This window comes from Phyllostomus hastatus, unplaced genomic scaffold, assembly GCF_019186645.2.
Source record: "Phyllostomus hastatus isolate PE091 unplaced genomic scaffold, TTU_PhHast_1.1 phas_scaffold_501, whole genome shotgun sequence".
NCBI classification, from domain to species: Eukaryota; Metazoa; Chordata; class Mammalia; order Chiroptera; family Phyllostomidae; genus Phyllostomus; species Phyllostomus hastatus.
The window spans coordinates 39,984,781-39,998,042 of record NW_025334033.1 but is presented as its reverse complement, the minus strand read 5'-3'; the positions used below and the strand labels follow the sequence as shown (position 1 = coordinate 39,998,042).

Sequence of the window (13,262 nt, the reverse complement as noted above, 5' to 3'; positions counted from 1 at the left end):
AGATGATGGGCCTATATTGAAGGTAATACTGATCGTTCCTTCTTTGTTTCCCATCGGCAATTGTCTCATAGCCCATTCTTGGACAGTTCAAGTTATGACAGCGTAGGCTGCAGAAATGGCCAAGCAAGGGAGCACTTAGCAAGGAACAACCTGAAAGAATTTAGCTATCCCATTAGACGCCAGTACATAGACACAGGCCACAGTCTTCCCTCCCTAGGCTTATTCGGATGGCACAAAGTAAGGGAGGGCTTGTAGCACCTGTTCTCATCAGAAGAGAAGCCCCTACCTTTTGGTTTAATGTCTGTGAACACCAGAGGCAAATCTGCCTTCCCACCATCACACAAGGGACAAAGCCTGCCCTCAGTACCCGCACAGTCACCAAATGGTAATCCAAGTTATGTAGTCTACGTCCAAGTATCCATTTCAGAAGAAATTAACTGTTCTCGATGTTATTCACTAAATTATAACATGTGCTTCAGTTTAATGTTGGACTTTACAATCTGTGCTTTTTCTCAGCTCTATTTCTATAGGATTGCCCTGATTTAATTGCCATGAGTGATATTGTGAATTTCCACATCATATTCTGTTTTGTTGGGAACCGCCCTGACTGGTATCAGAAGCTGAAACCCCTGCCTAGCTAAGGCTAAGGGAACGCCCTTGGAACTGTAAGCCAGCAAGGAGACAAAAGCTTATCTTCCTGGCAGGAATGCTGCTTCTGCTGCTTTATTCATGACTGAACCCCAAAAAGCTTGGTCGGTTAGCCAAAGACGGGTAAGATTCCCCAAGGGGGAACGACCTAAGACAGGCACGATCACTTTGGGAGGCCCCCCAAAAGAAGGACTTGGGGGGCTGCAGCAAAAGGGGGTGATGGACCCTCGCTCCTCGGCTTTGACAAAGTCTGAGTTCTCATCGTCTGGGAGAAAATCTCCTTATCTCTTGGTTACCTAGTTCCCTTGCTCCACCTAAGCCTGAAACAATGACAGGGTGGTGCAGCTCGGTACTGAGAAGTGCGGATTCCCCAGGGTGATCAGGCCTAAGAAAGAATATGTAAATTACTGTGAAACCTTCTTTGTTTAGAATGCTCTCAGTTGAATGAGAAGGGTCTTAGGAGGAAGTTATTTTGTTCCTCAGTCTTACAGCTCTTTGACCCCCCAACTCAATAGACCGGCAGAGTTCTTTGTTTTCTATAGTTCCTTACTTCCCCTAATGAGTACTGTACTTTACCTGAATTATTATGCAAAATGAGCCTAATAAAAGCAGGTATGGACGGTAAATCAGCGCGCTCCCCACTAGGGGGGGTGGCCATTCTGTCCCTACTTCCCCACAGAAACTAGTCTGTCTCTGTGCATGTGTTGTTTTTTCTCGCATGTTTATCGTCGAGCCATCCACAGCGTTCCGTGGTCACTGCTGGCCGGTGACCCACGCGCAACACTGTTTTGGAAATTTCCTGGTTATTCTTTAATATTTATTTTTCCAAATAAGATTTATGATTATTTTGTATTTGGTTTTTAAAAATTCACATGGGGTTTTGAGACTCCATTGTAAAGATTAATTTAGGAAGAACTTCCATCTTTACAGTACTGAGTCTTCCTTGAGAATAAGGTATAGCTTTCCATTTATTTAAGAGGCCTACTTATTCATGATAGAGAAGTATGCATATGTAGGAAACTAACCTAACCTTACATTCACCTTGTTTTCCCTTCATAAATACCCTCATTTAGAAAAAAATTTGTTGTAATTCACAGTTAATTAGCAAAACAAAATTTAAGTTTAAAAGTCCAAATTCTTTAATTTGCATAATTAAATCTGAATTAAATCTTGGATCTTCCAGGGTTCAAGGAAGTGGGCTGAAGTGGGAATCAAGGTTTCCAGAGAAAGCTTCTGATTCCACCAAGACATGCTGGCCAGCTTGTACTCACTCTGCTATGCTTTGGGAAAGCTCCTTTCGGAGCCCGCCCAACTAAGAGACCACAGGTTTTCTCTAGTCCCTCCAGGGAACCAGGGACCACCAGGGGCCCCTATAGCTTTCGCCCTTCAAATCTCAAGTCTTTGATTCAGTCACCTCTTCCTGCTGCTCTGGAATGCTGCTGGAAGATTTCACATACCCAGCATGGAGTTGAAGTCACTACAAATGAAAGTTCTCTAATTTCAGCCGGATCTTCAACAATAAACATTTTGTATTTTCCTCTTCAACTTCCTTTGCTAGGGAGAGTAGCGCTAGAACTACAGATGTGGGACTCACGACAGGAACTATTCTAAACTTCCACCGCTCTTCATAAGTTCTCTCTCAGCAGATTCTTCATAGAGAACAGTGATGCCATCATATACGCATTTCTTAAATCCCCTTTCCTCCTAAAAATGCATTTCTCTTCCTGACTCCTGTCTTAGTAAAAATATTCTTTCTCTTGTCCAAAATGAATCTGTCTTCCTAGTTCTAAGCCCATCCTCTTAAGTCTCTTTTAGAATATTGCTCTGTCAACCTTTTCCTCTTTCTCACTTCTCATCTTTTCTTCTCTAGGGCCTCTTTTTCTTTCCATACATGAATGTGAGGTGGTTCCTAACTTTAAAAAAACAAACAAGCAAACAAACAAACAACAAACTCTCCTCCTGCCTATATTCTACAAATAGCTGGTTTTAGATACCTTTGCAGAAAAACTTTTAGTCATTAGCAATACTTACTGCCTCCATTCAGTTCTCAGCTCACTGCACTCTTATTGCGGACACCTCAGGCCACTGCACTTTCTTTTACCAAAGTCAACAATTATCTAATAGCCAAAGACACTAGGCATGTTTCAGCTCTCAACTTAACTTGGCTTTGGCATGGCATTTGACAAGGCTGGTGACTCTCTTCTTTAAATTTCCCTCTTTGGTTTAACTTTTCCTCCTTGGCTTCTCTCTACTTGTTATTTCATACCTACTTTTCTGATCAATTGTTTCCGTCTTGGTGAAAATTACTGATCTGTATCTACCTCTCCCCTGTTCAACAAATCTACCCACATGGAAAGCTCCATCTGAATGTCCCACAGGCATCTCAAAACCTGAACTCATATTTTCCAGACAGCCTGCTTCTCCTAATGTATGCCATCTCTCTCTCCTACATTCACTCGCTCATTAAATCCTTCTGCATATATCTCTTAAATGTCTATAAAATGTTTTCCTCCTCTCCATTCCAGTTGCCTCTTCCTTGGTTCAGGCCCTCATCACATTTCACCTTAATTGGATGCCCTTCCTATAGTCCACTTCCTGACAATCCATCTTCTACACTGCTGTAGCAGTCAGCTTCCTGAAAGGTAAATGTGCTCATACTAGTGCCCTTGGAAGGTATTCATGGTGTCTGTGCTCTGACTGCTGCCTATCTCTCAGGCTCATCAATTACAAACTCCCCAGACTTTGGCCATCCCAGGCTTTGGCCACAACTACATTTCTCTGAACAGGCTGGGGCATTTGTATACTTTGGCATATACTGTTTCCCTAACCTAAAATGTCTTTTTGCCTTGATTTTATGGCATACTCTATGTATCATTAAAGATTTAAATAACAGATTTTCTATGTGAAGACTTTTTCTCTGGTTGTACTATAATCATTTTCTTCCTTGTGACTCCAGTTAAGGCCTCATGTATACCCTATATATATGCCTCAGTGTATTGTGATGCTTGCAGGTCTTTCCTTGCTATGAGGTTACATACATGCTCATTGAAGGCAAGGACCATGAACTTAACCATGTGTGTGCCAGATACTTGCTGTACATGATCAATCAGAGCATAATAATTATTATTAGAGTGTAAAGGACCATGTTTCTGTCTGCCATGAAAGCTGGGTAGGGTGTCATTCGGAGAACATCAGATTTCTTTTCTACAAACTAGAAGCCCTGTATGGTCAAATTGTTTCCTCCCTTGGGTATACAATGGTCAGAATCCACCCATTATCATAGAAGGGCCAAACGCCCAAGCAGCTGGAGGTAGGCAGTACAAGTTTGGCCGAGGAGCACTGGGTTCTCTCTGCCCAGTGCCTGCACCGGTGCAAATATAGGCTGCACAGGTGGCCGTGGGGCCACCCTCCCTTTCCTTCTCCTCCTAAGCCTTTGCTCTGGTCACTGATGGTCTTAGATAAAGCCACACCACTGTCTCTCATTATTATCTCCACTGCGCCATTCCCAGGCCCTTGAACCTAAACTTTGCTTCTCTCCTGCCTTCCTCCTGGTGTGGCTGGAGGCGAACCAGACCTAGGGGAGCAGAGAGTCTGAGGGCCAGTCTAGACGTCAAGTGTGCCCGAAGGCCACCAGGTGACAGACACTCACCACATCCCAGAGAGAAGAAAGATTCTGGAGCAATCGAGACAGAGCAAGGTCCAGAGCTCACTTCGACCTCTCAATCCTCGTCTAGAAGCAGCGGGCCCGACCTCCCTAGCTCTGCTCTGGGCCTAGTGTGTGCACTCAACCTGGTAGTTGCCTAGGAAACCCGCTCTCAGCCTCTGATGACCTCCGGTTGGAGAGGAGGAAGAAAGGGGCGGGGAAGGCAGCAGCCGATTGGTTCTGGATCACGTAGCGGCAACCTCCAACCAATGGGCAGAGGCAGGGGTCCGCCCGGAAGATCCCGCTGGTGCTCCTTGGAAACGGTGGCGTACTTCCTTACCCCGGGTTTTTTCGTTCTGGAGTGCAACTTTTCACCTGCTTTCCCCGGATGGGAGGACAGGACTGGAAGCAAGGACTTGTGGGCATTGTGGCGGGGACCTAGTCATTTCCTTCTCGTGTCCTGGTTTTCTCCTATTGAAAGTCTTTGACCCTCGGGGCGTGGAAGCCCGGAGCCTCGCTGCACTGGGTCCCCAAAGCATTGCGCTGTGATGTCGCAAGGAGGCCCGATGACCAGGACAGTCCCTCTTCTCCCCGCTGCACGGGCTCCCTTTGCTATCTATCCGCGACCGACGCCCGCAGCCGTGGAGCGCAGGTGGAGGCGAACCGAAGGACGGTGCAGGTCCCCGGTTCCCTCCCCTAAGAGATGGTCCCTCCCAGTCAGTGTCGTCTTGTTCTCGGACAGGATTTCGAGGGTGTTTTTTTTTTTTAAGTATTCTAAAATGTTCAGAAGAAATATATATATATATTCAGGAGAAATATATATATATATTAAAGTAAAATTTGAAGAGGGAAAGGGAGGAACTTTTAAAAGAGTAGGCAGAGGGGCTGAGAAATGAACGTAGTACAATAGAAGGCAGATCAAAGTAACGGCAGCTCTCGTTTCGTTCTCTAGATCCGCTCAGTCCAATATGGTAGCCACTAGCCACAGCCACATGTGGCTCTCGAACACTTAAATGTGGCTAGTCCTAACTGAGATGTATTATCAAATACATGTCGTATTTTGAAGACTTAATTTGAAAAAATAAAGCATTTTTGTATTGAGTAAATGTTGAAATTATAATATTTTTAATATATTGGGTTAAGAAAAATGTATTATTAAGATTCCTTTTAAAAAGCGGTGATTAGAAAATTTTAAATTGCATGTGTGGAATATGTTTCTGTTGGACAGCGCTACTATATTTTTTGTGGTTCACTTGGTTTGTGTAGAATATTTATGACGTCAAGTTTATGCAAACAGTGTCTGCAGTGCTCGTTTCTGTCACCAGAGGGCCACCTCATTCAATAGACTATAGTTTTAAACTGCTTTCTTAAGAGAAATATAGCAGTGCAGATTTTTAAAATGTTTCCATTAATCTAACAACTACCAGCAATTCAACATATCTGTCATGATCCAATTAATATTGGCTGTTGTAAACATAAACATATAGAAAAAGATTTTTCCTCTATATTCCCCCAAAGGACTTTCAGTTTTTATGTTATTAATTGATAAACTAAAAATAAACTAATTAAAATGTTTGTGGTTTGTTTATAGGTTTAAAAAATACCACAGAAATATGATTCATATTTGTACTTTTAATGTTATCTTCTTTGAAAATCTAGTTGAACAATATTGCCTGTCTGGGCAAATTTTTATCTTAGCATAAGAAGACTAGGTAATAACAGTTTAGCAATCTAACCTTTTAGATTAAGAAGTTGGATCAGAAGTCAAGTAGGTGAATCATCTTCATCAAACGTCTTTTTTTGGGGGGATGCACTTCTTTTGGATAAAAAGTATAGTGATTATCATAGTATAGTATTACAAATCTGTTGTGATTTTTCTAACCAGTACAAGACTGGGAGAGGGCTAACACAAAGTTTTCTTTATATTGTATAAACAACTTTAAGAATAGTATTTCTAAGTTGAGTTTAAGGATTTGGCAAGCCAGCAATTGAGTCAGAGTTCCTGTATCACTGTAGACTAAAAACCACTGGCAGCTTGCCAAATTTTGTCCTGAGTCATTCGTAAAGGAAGAATGTTGTTGACATATTCTAGATGGTGTTTGGAGCAAAAGGTGATTCCAGTTAAAAGCCACAGGAAGAATACAAAACAGTGATCAATCTTGTTCACCTCCTTTTATCACTTTAAAGTTTATGATATGGCTTTATGTGTCCGTTCAGAAATAATGGAAGTGAAACCAGTAGAAGTCAAGGAAACAATAAACATTGTAAATGAAATAAGACTTCATTCATCTCTCTGTTCATACACCTAGAAGAAGAACAAACATATACATTTATTTAATCTATTTATGGGTAAAGATATCTTGGATCTGAAAACAATTGGGAAGGTATATTACCACTGATTACAACAAACTTACTGGTCACTGCCTGATTTAAAAAAGAATCATTTAAACAAACTAGAGGTGACTTTATAGACCTAAATAAGAAAATCTTAATAATAAGATTTATTATTAATAAATCTGCATTATAATTTATTAGTTAAAACCTTTTAAATTGATTGTTAAATTTATTTCCCCAAAACCCCTATGCTTCTTGGTAGTGAACTTTGGAGACATTCAAATTACAAGTTGTCTTTGCAATGCCTTTAAGTTTAATTCTGGAGAACCAAAAATGTGGAGATTTCAAATGCTAATTCAATTTTTATATTCTTGTTGACATTTGATCCTTAAGCAAATAAACACTGTCAGTTAATGATTTTATTAGATTATCTGTGAAAATTCTATGTCATGTATTTGAATTTGATATATCACTCACACAAGAAATGAATGCAGCACAACTTAGGGTTTACTTGGACAGTGGAAAGGATGCCATATTTTGCCCTGTATAATATGCACTTTTTTCCATTTCTATTTTAATTATTGTTTCAGTACAGTTTTCTGTCTTTTACTCCCATCCCCTCCCCAATGTACACTTTTTTACCCAAATTTTTGAGGGGAAAATAAGGATGCAAATTATACGTGGGTATAGTGATCTCATGTATAATGCATACAAAAACCATGGGTGTGCATTATACTCGACAAAATATGGTAATTATGTATTTTTATGGCACTTCTAAAGTCATCAGCAGAGGCCCTCTTATTATTAATGTCTGGCAGTGAATATATAAGTATATCATTCAATTAAAAGTTAGGAGTTGTTCTGAAGTAAAGTTTTAATTAGACCAACAGAATGCTATTTCTAATGGGTCTATCTAAAAATGTTAAATAATCTTTGTCCATGAGTTGTCAATATATAATTAAAATTAATAGCTCTTCTTAAAAGGCAGCCAGCATGGAATTGTAATGAGGCACTGACTCTTTCTCATACAGCATAATCTCCTCATTTTACCGTCTCTTTTATATTTGCATGTAGCTCTAAGGTTGAAAATTGAGAGACAGTGAATTTAAGCAGAGATGATAGTTTTAATTCCTTAGAGAGCTGACCAGTTCTTTGTGTGGAGAATTCTTTCCTCTTTCCTTCCTTTTCTTTGTATATTTTATTTATACCTCAAGCTCAGAAAGTTGATTGTATTTCTCAGGTCACAGCACATTATCAACATTTGCCCACATAAAACTCTCGTTTTAGTTAATCTCCAATTTTTTTCTCCAGTCCCACCTCCACTCCAACCACGGGTAGAAATCTAATGCATCTTATAAACCTTGGCTTCTGCATTTATCTTTGTACCTGTCTTTGTACATTAACTTGATGTGTCTGTCAGCATGGCCTTTACTTGATTAGCTTGTTCCTTGAATTCTTCTGTCACTGCCTTCTTCCTGCTGTAGCTGTCCTCAGTATCTCTGAACCCCCTCAGTCTTAGCTCTTCTGGCACTACACTGTCTGCAAATATCCAAGCAGCTACCTTCTATTATTAATTGTTCCCAGCTCCACCAGTTCTTTCTGGGTTCTTAGCTACAAACACTCCTCCCTGACCTACCTGACTACTTTGCCCATGACTAGCTGCTCTCTGCTGTCTCTGCTTGGCCTAGCCTACTCTGATCTTGGTACCAGGAGGGACTTAGAGCCAATGAACTAATCTTTGGCTTGATCTTTGGACAGTTTAGTGATATTCTTAGTTATTGTAGCCTGTTTTTGTCATTGAAAACATGGCCCTGTCCCAAATATGTTGGGAACCGCCCTGACTGGTATCAGAAGCTGAAACCCCCACCTAGGCTAAGGCTAAGGGAACGCCCTTGGAACCGTAAGCCAGCAAGGAGACAAAAGCTTATCTCCCTGGCAGGAATGCTGCTTTTGCTGCTTTATTCATAACTGAACCCCAAAAAGCTTGGTTGGTTAGCCAAAGACGGGTAAGATTCCCCAAGGGGGGAACAACCTAAGACAGGCATGATCACTTTGGGAGGCCCCCAAAAGAAGGACTTGGGGGGCTGCAGCAAAAGGGGGTGATGGACCCTCGCTCCTCGGCTTTGACATAGCCTGAGTTCTCATCATCTGGAAGAAAACCTCCTTGTCTCTCGGTTGCCTTAGTTCCCTTGCTCCACCTAAGCCTGAAACAATGACAGGGTGGTGCAGCTCTGTGCTGAAAAAGGCGGATTCCCCAGGTGATCAGGCCTAAGAAAGAATATGTAAATTACTGTGAAACCTTCTTTGTTTAGAATGCTCTCAGTTGAATGAGAAGGGTCCAAGGAGGAAGTTTGAAGTCTTACAGCTCTTTTACCCCGACTCAAAATAGACCAGCAGAGTTCCTTGTTTTCTATGGTTCCTTACTTCCCCCTAATGAGTACTGTACTTTACCTGAATTATTATGCAAAATGAGCCCAATAAAAGCAGGTATGGACTGTAAATCGGCACGCTCCCCACTAGGGGGGGTGGCCATTTTGTCCCTACTTCCCCACAGAAACTGGTCTGTCTCTGTGCATGTTTTTTCTCGCGTGTTTTCGTTGAGCCATCTGCAGCGTTCTGTGGTCACTGCTGGCCGGGGACCCACGCATCACAAATAATGCTTTGAAGCCTTATGTTGCTTTAGTGGTGTTCAAGGACCTTTTCCCTCCCATATCATATAACTTTGGGTGGTTGGAAGGGGCAGGAGATGGAGAATGGTAAACTTATGGAATAGGTTTGTAAAAATGCTGAGTCAGGGCTGAGTTAGGAAGGATGCTGCTACCGTTATAATTTTCAAATTTTAGTGGATGTAAGAATAACTTCAGGTACTTATTTAAATTACACATTCTTGAACCCATTTCCAGTGGATCTGACTCAGTAAATCTGGGGTAGGGTCCAGGAACAAACTTGTTAAGCTAGAAAGTCAAGTGATTCTGATGTAGTTGGTCTCTAGCCCACACTTTGAGAAATAATCCTCTGTGGTGTGTTCAGAACATATGCTTGGGGGAACAAAGACCCTAATAGTTTGGGTATACTAGAATAGATGAAAGATGGATCATCTTCGTGACTTTCAAATGCCTTTTAGGTCATTTATGGTGCTTGGCTTGGTTTTCTTAAGCATTATGGTAAGTTTGGAAGTCAGGATAAGGAAACATGGAAAGAACTATATATGTCATTTATATATCACAATATTCTACAAACCCCAAAAGTGCTAGAGACTGTTGGAGCTTGGTGGCCTGACCCAATCATGTATAATATTGAATGAATGTCTTGAGGGAAGATAATTCCAGAGAATTGACCTTTACAGTCTCATATTTGGATTGAGTCAGCTCAGAAAAGAGCCAGTATTGCTAGCAACAGTTCAGGATTGTACGAGTGAATGGGCCAGGTCACTGGAGTTGTGTGACAACTGTCCAGAGTATGATTGTACTCCAATTCAACATGCACCAAAAAACAGTGTGCCTCAGATGGGACACTGTCACAGATGGTCAGAAGAAAGTCTCTGAGTACCTGCATCATTATATTCTGGGAGGGGTGAACATACCCATCAGAAGTAGGTTCCTAGAACCAGGATGGTAGCTTCAATGGTACTACAAGTATAGTTTTGATACTTTCAGTGTATCTCAGAAATGCTTTGCTTGGCTGTGTGGAGGATACTGGCCAGCAGTATCCATCCCTGCTGTGGATGCTCGTCAAAACATGAGAAAAACATACACAGGGACAACCGAGTCCTGTGGGGAAATAGGGACAAAACGGCCACTCTCTCTAGTAGAGAGCACACCGAGTCTCCACCCAAGCAGGCTTTTATTAAGAATACAGACACAGTTTGTGGATTACAGTCTGGCAGGGAAGATAATAAAGGAATAGGCGTTTTCAAAGGGTCTGACAGAACTCCTGCTGGGATTCTGGGCTGAGAGTTTGTGTCTTATCACTTAAAAAGACTATAGGACCTAAAAGGCTAGTCTCGTTTCCTGCCCATGCCTTCATATTCTAATTCAATAGCATCCTCCAGCAAGAAGATCTCACAGGATCTTGCATGTTCTATGTCCCAGGTCTGATTACCCCAGGGGTCCGCTGACTCTGGTCTGGACTGCACCACCCCTGTTATTTCTGCAGGCCTGAGTCAGGCAGAGGAGACAAAGGCAGCCAGGAGACTTGGATTTCTCACAACTAAGAACAAGGACTCAGGCTTTGACAAAGCTGAGGGGGCAGGGGTCAATGTCGATCACCCCTTCATTTCCACAGCCCCGAGTCTCTTCCCTGAGGCCTCCTCGTGATCATGCCTGTCTTAGATAATTCCCCCCATGGGAAATCTTACCCGTCATTGGCTAACTGATCAAGCCTAGGAGGCCAGGCACAGAACAGGCAGCATGCATGCCAGAGAAATAAGTTTTGTCTCCTTAGTGGCTCCTGGTCCAGAGGTCTCTCACTCAGCCTAAGTCGCGGGGGGTTACAGCTTCCTGAGACCAGGCAGGGCAGACCCCAACTTGGCTGCAGGAAAAACATAGGCCTTGCTAGGGGAGCAAAATGCCAGCTCTAAGGCAGACCACAAATTCTGAAAACTATAGGAAAAAGTGGGATATATGATACACTCGGGTATAGTCTTTTAGTGATACTGAGTAGTTATGGGTAGTTAATTCTCAAGGTTGGCCACAAGTGGTTTTAATTCCAGTGGGGCAGTGAGGGCTGCTGCAGTGTGTGGCTCCTGGGGATACCACATAGAATGCAATGAGCACGGAGCTTTATGGAAAAATTTTAATATGGTAACATTGGGAGCAATATTAGGCAGAAATAGATATGGTCCCTAGTTACCAGCCCCAGTTTATAGTTCCTGAAACTTCTTAGGTTGGTTGAACTTGTTGGGGAACTATAGGGTGATAGATGCAGGTGCTGGGGTTGCTCTGTGATGAGATCCATCGTTTGCGAGGGGCCTCATTACACTAGAGCTGATTTTTTCCCACTCTGTCTCTCAACTTGGGGCTTATAAATGGTATATGGGATCCCCTGCCCAAATACAAAGCGGGAGAGAAAGCTGGAGTCAGTTTAGTTTATATCAGTTTAAGATGGTCCCTAAGGAAGACACCAAGTTTGAGAATAATTATGCAGACACCTGAGCTAGCATTTAAGAGTCATTGAATCAACTCCAACCAGTAGGTACAGTAATCTGGAGAGTCCACTTAGGTGGTCCAAATGGACTAAGTATTCAGAACTTCCTTAAACTCGTTATCTAGAGTAGCTTTACCCCATTCCAAACTGAGTAAGCTAAATGAAATGAGCAATCTAGGCAAAGACTAAGCTATGGCTCTGCTATCAACACTGAAGCTTCCACACCCTGCAACTACCACTAAGCATCCTTCAAAATCCACCGCAATTAAGCTGTGGATTTCCCATAGCAGCCTAGTGGGAGTCTGTATTTTATTATCACTGGAGATTTTAATCTTTAACTCTCCCAAAGAGGTGATTTCTGTGCTGAAATATCTCAGACTTCAAGGCATCTGTACTTTTTGATATTTAGGAATGTTATGACCTTCCACATGGCCTTGGTATTCCCAAGTGGTATCCCTCTACACATATTGGGGTTTAATGAGCAGAGAAGGCATGGATTAGCAGAACCTGAGAGGTTAACTTCAGAACCTGCAGGTGCCACCGCTGCACAAAAGCCTCTATCCCATGGGTGACAGCTGTAGAGAGCAGGAAACTAAGGAATAGAGAGCTAGTTGTAGGGAACCAGTCTGCTTGGCAATGGCAAATGTAACCCAGCCCTATCGGAAAACCAGCAGGCATGAGTCAGCACACAGGAGCCAGGCCCATGGATTGGCTTTCCTGTGGGAAACCAGGCCTGCATTATACCTAGGTTACTTTGAGGCTTGCTTTTGCTAAAACTCCCTCACCCTGAATTGAAGCTGAAAATGTTTACTGCATATCTTTAAAGTAACTTCCTAAAGTCTGTGCTAATTCTCCCAAGGACGAAGTGTAACCAGACCAATCACTCTTATCATTCCCTTGCATTTGCAACATTTTTTTCTTTGTTAACCTATAAGAAGCAATCAGCAACATCCTTTGTTATCTGTAAAAAGTAATTATGTAAAGCAAACCTGAGCATAAATGAATGAGAACCTTCTTTGATGTATGCTATTAGAAACCTATAAAAGCCTGTCCAGGCAAGGGTTGAGGCGCTCTCTCACTCAGAATGGCTGTGCCGTCCCTTTTTCTCCACAGGACTTCTGCAGTCCGTGTGAATTTGTTCATTGAATCCACAACATACAGACCCCACTGGATGGAGTCTGCACCACTAGTGACTCAGTTTTATCTGGGAAGTGGATGGAGACTTGCAAGGTGAACAGAGGCTGAAGTGGAACTGTGAGAGGCCAAGTCACCAGTAGTGAATCCACATCTGAGGGTGAAACCAGGACAAACAGGGATTGGAAGCTGAAGTCTAAGCTACTCCATCTCCAGAAGGAAAATATGGGTCAAGGCCAGGACCCAGGATATCACAGGACCTGGAGGTGCCTGGTGGAGACCCTGGGTTGGTATATCATGACAAGTACAGGAGAGCAGCACCACTTGGAGGAGACTTTGCTTAGTTTGAAGGATCCTC

General features: G+C 42.4%; 1 protein-coding gene across 1 annotated transcript in view; it reads right to left on the bottom strand.

The window, feature by feature from the left end:
• Positions 1-4,394, bottom strand: part of LRRC9 (leucine rich repeat containing 9) — a 103,523-nt gene extending 99,129 nt beyond the window's left edge. Inside the window, exon 1 of the mRNA XM_045822545.1 lies at positions 4,298-4,394. The gene's annotated coding sequence lies outside the window, so the exon portion shown is untranslated. The remainder of the gene's footprint in view (positions 1-4,297) is intronic.
• Between the last annotated feature and the right edge of the window lie 8,868 nt (positions 4,395-13,262).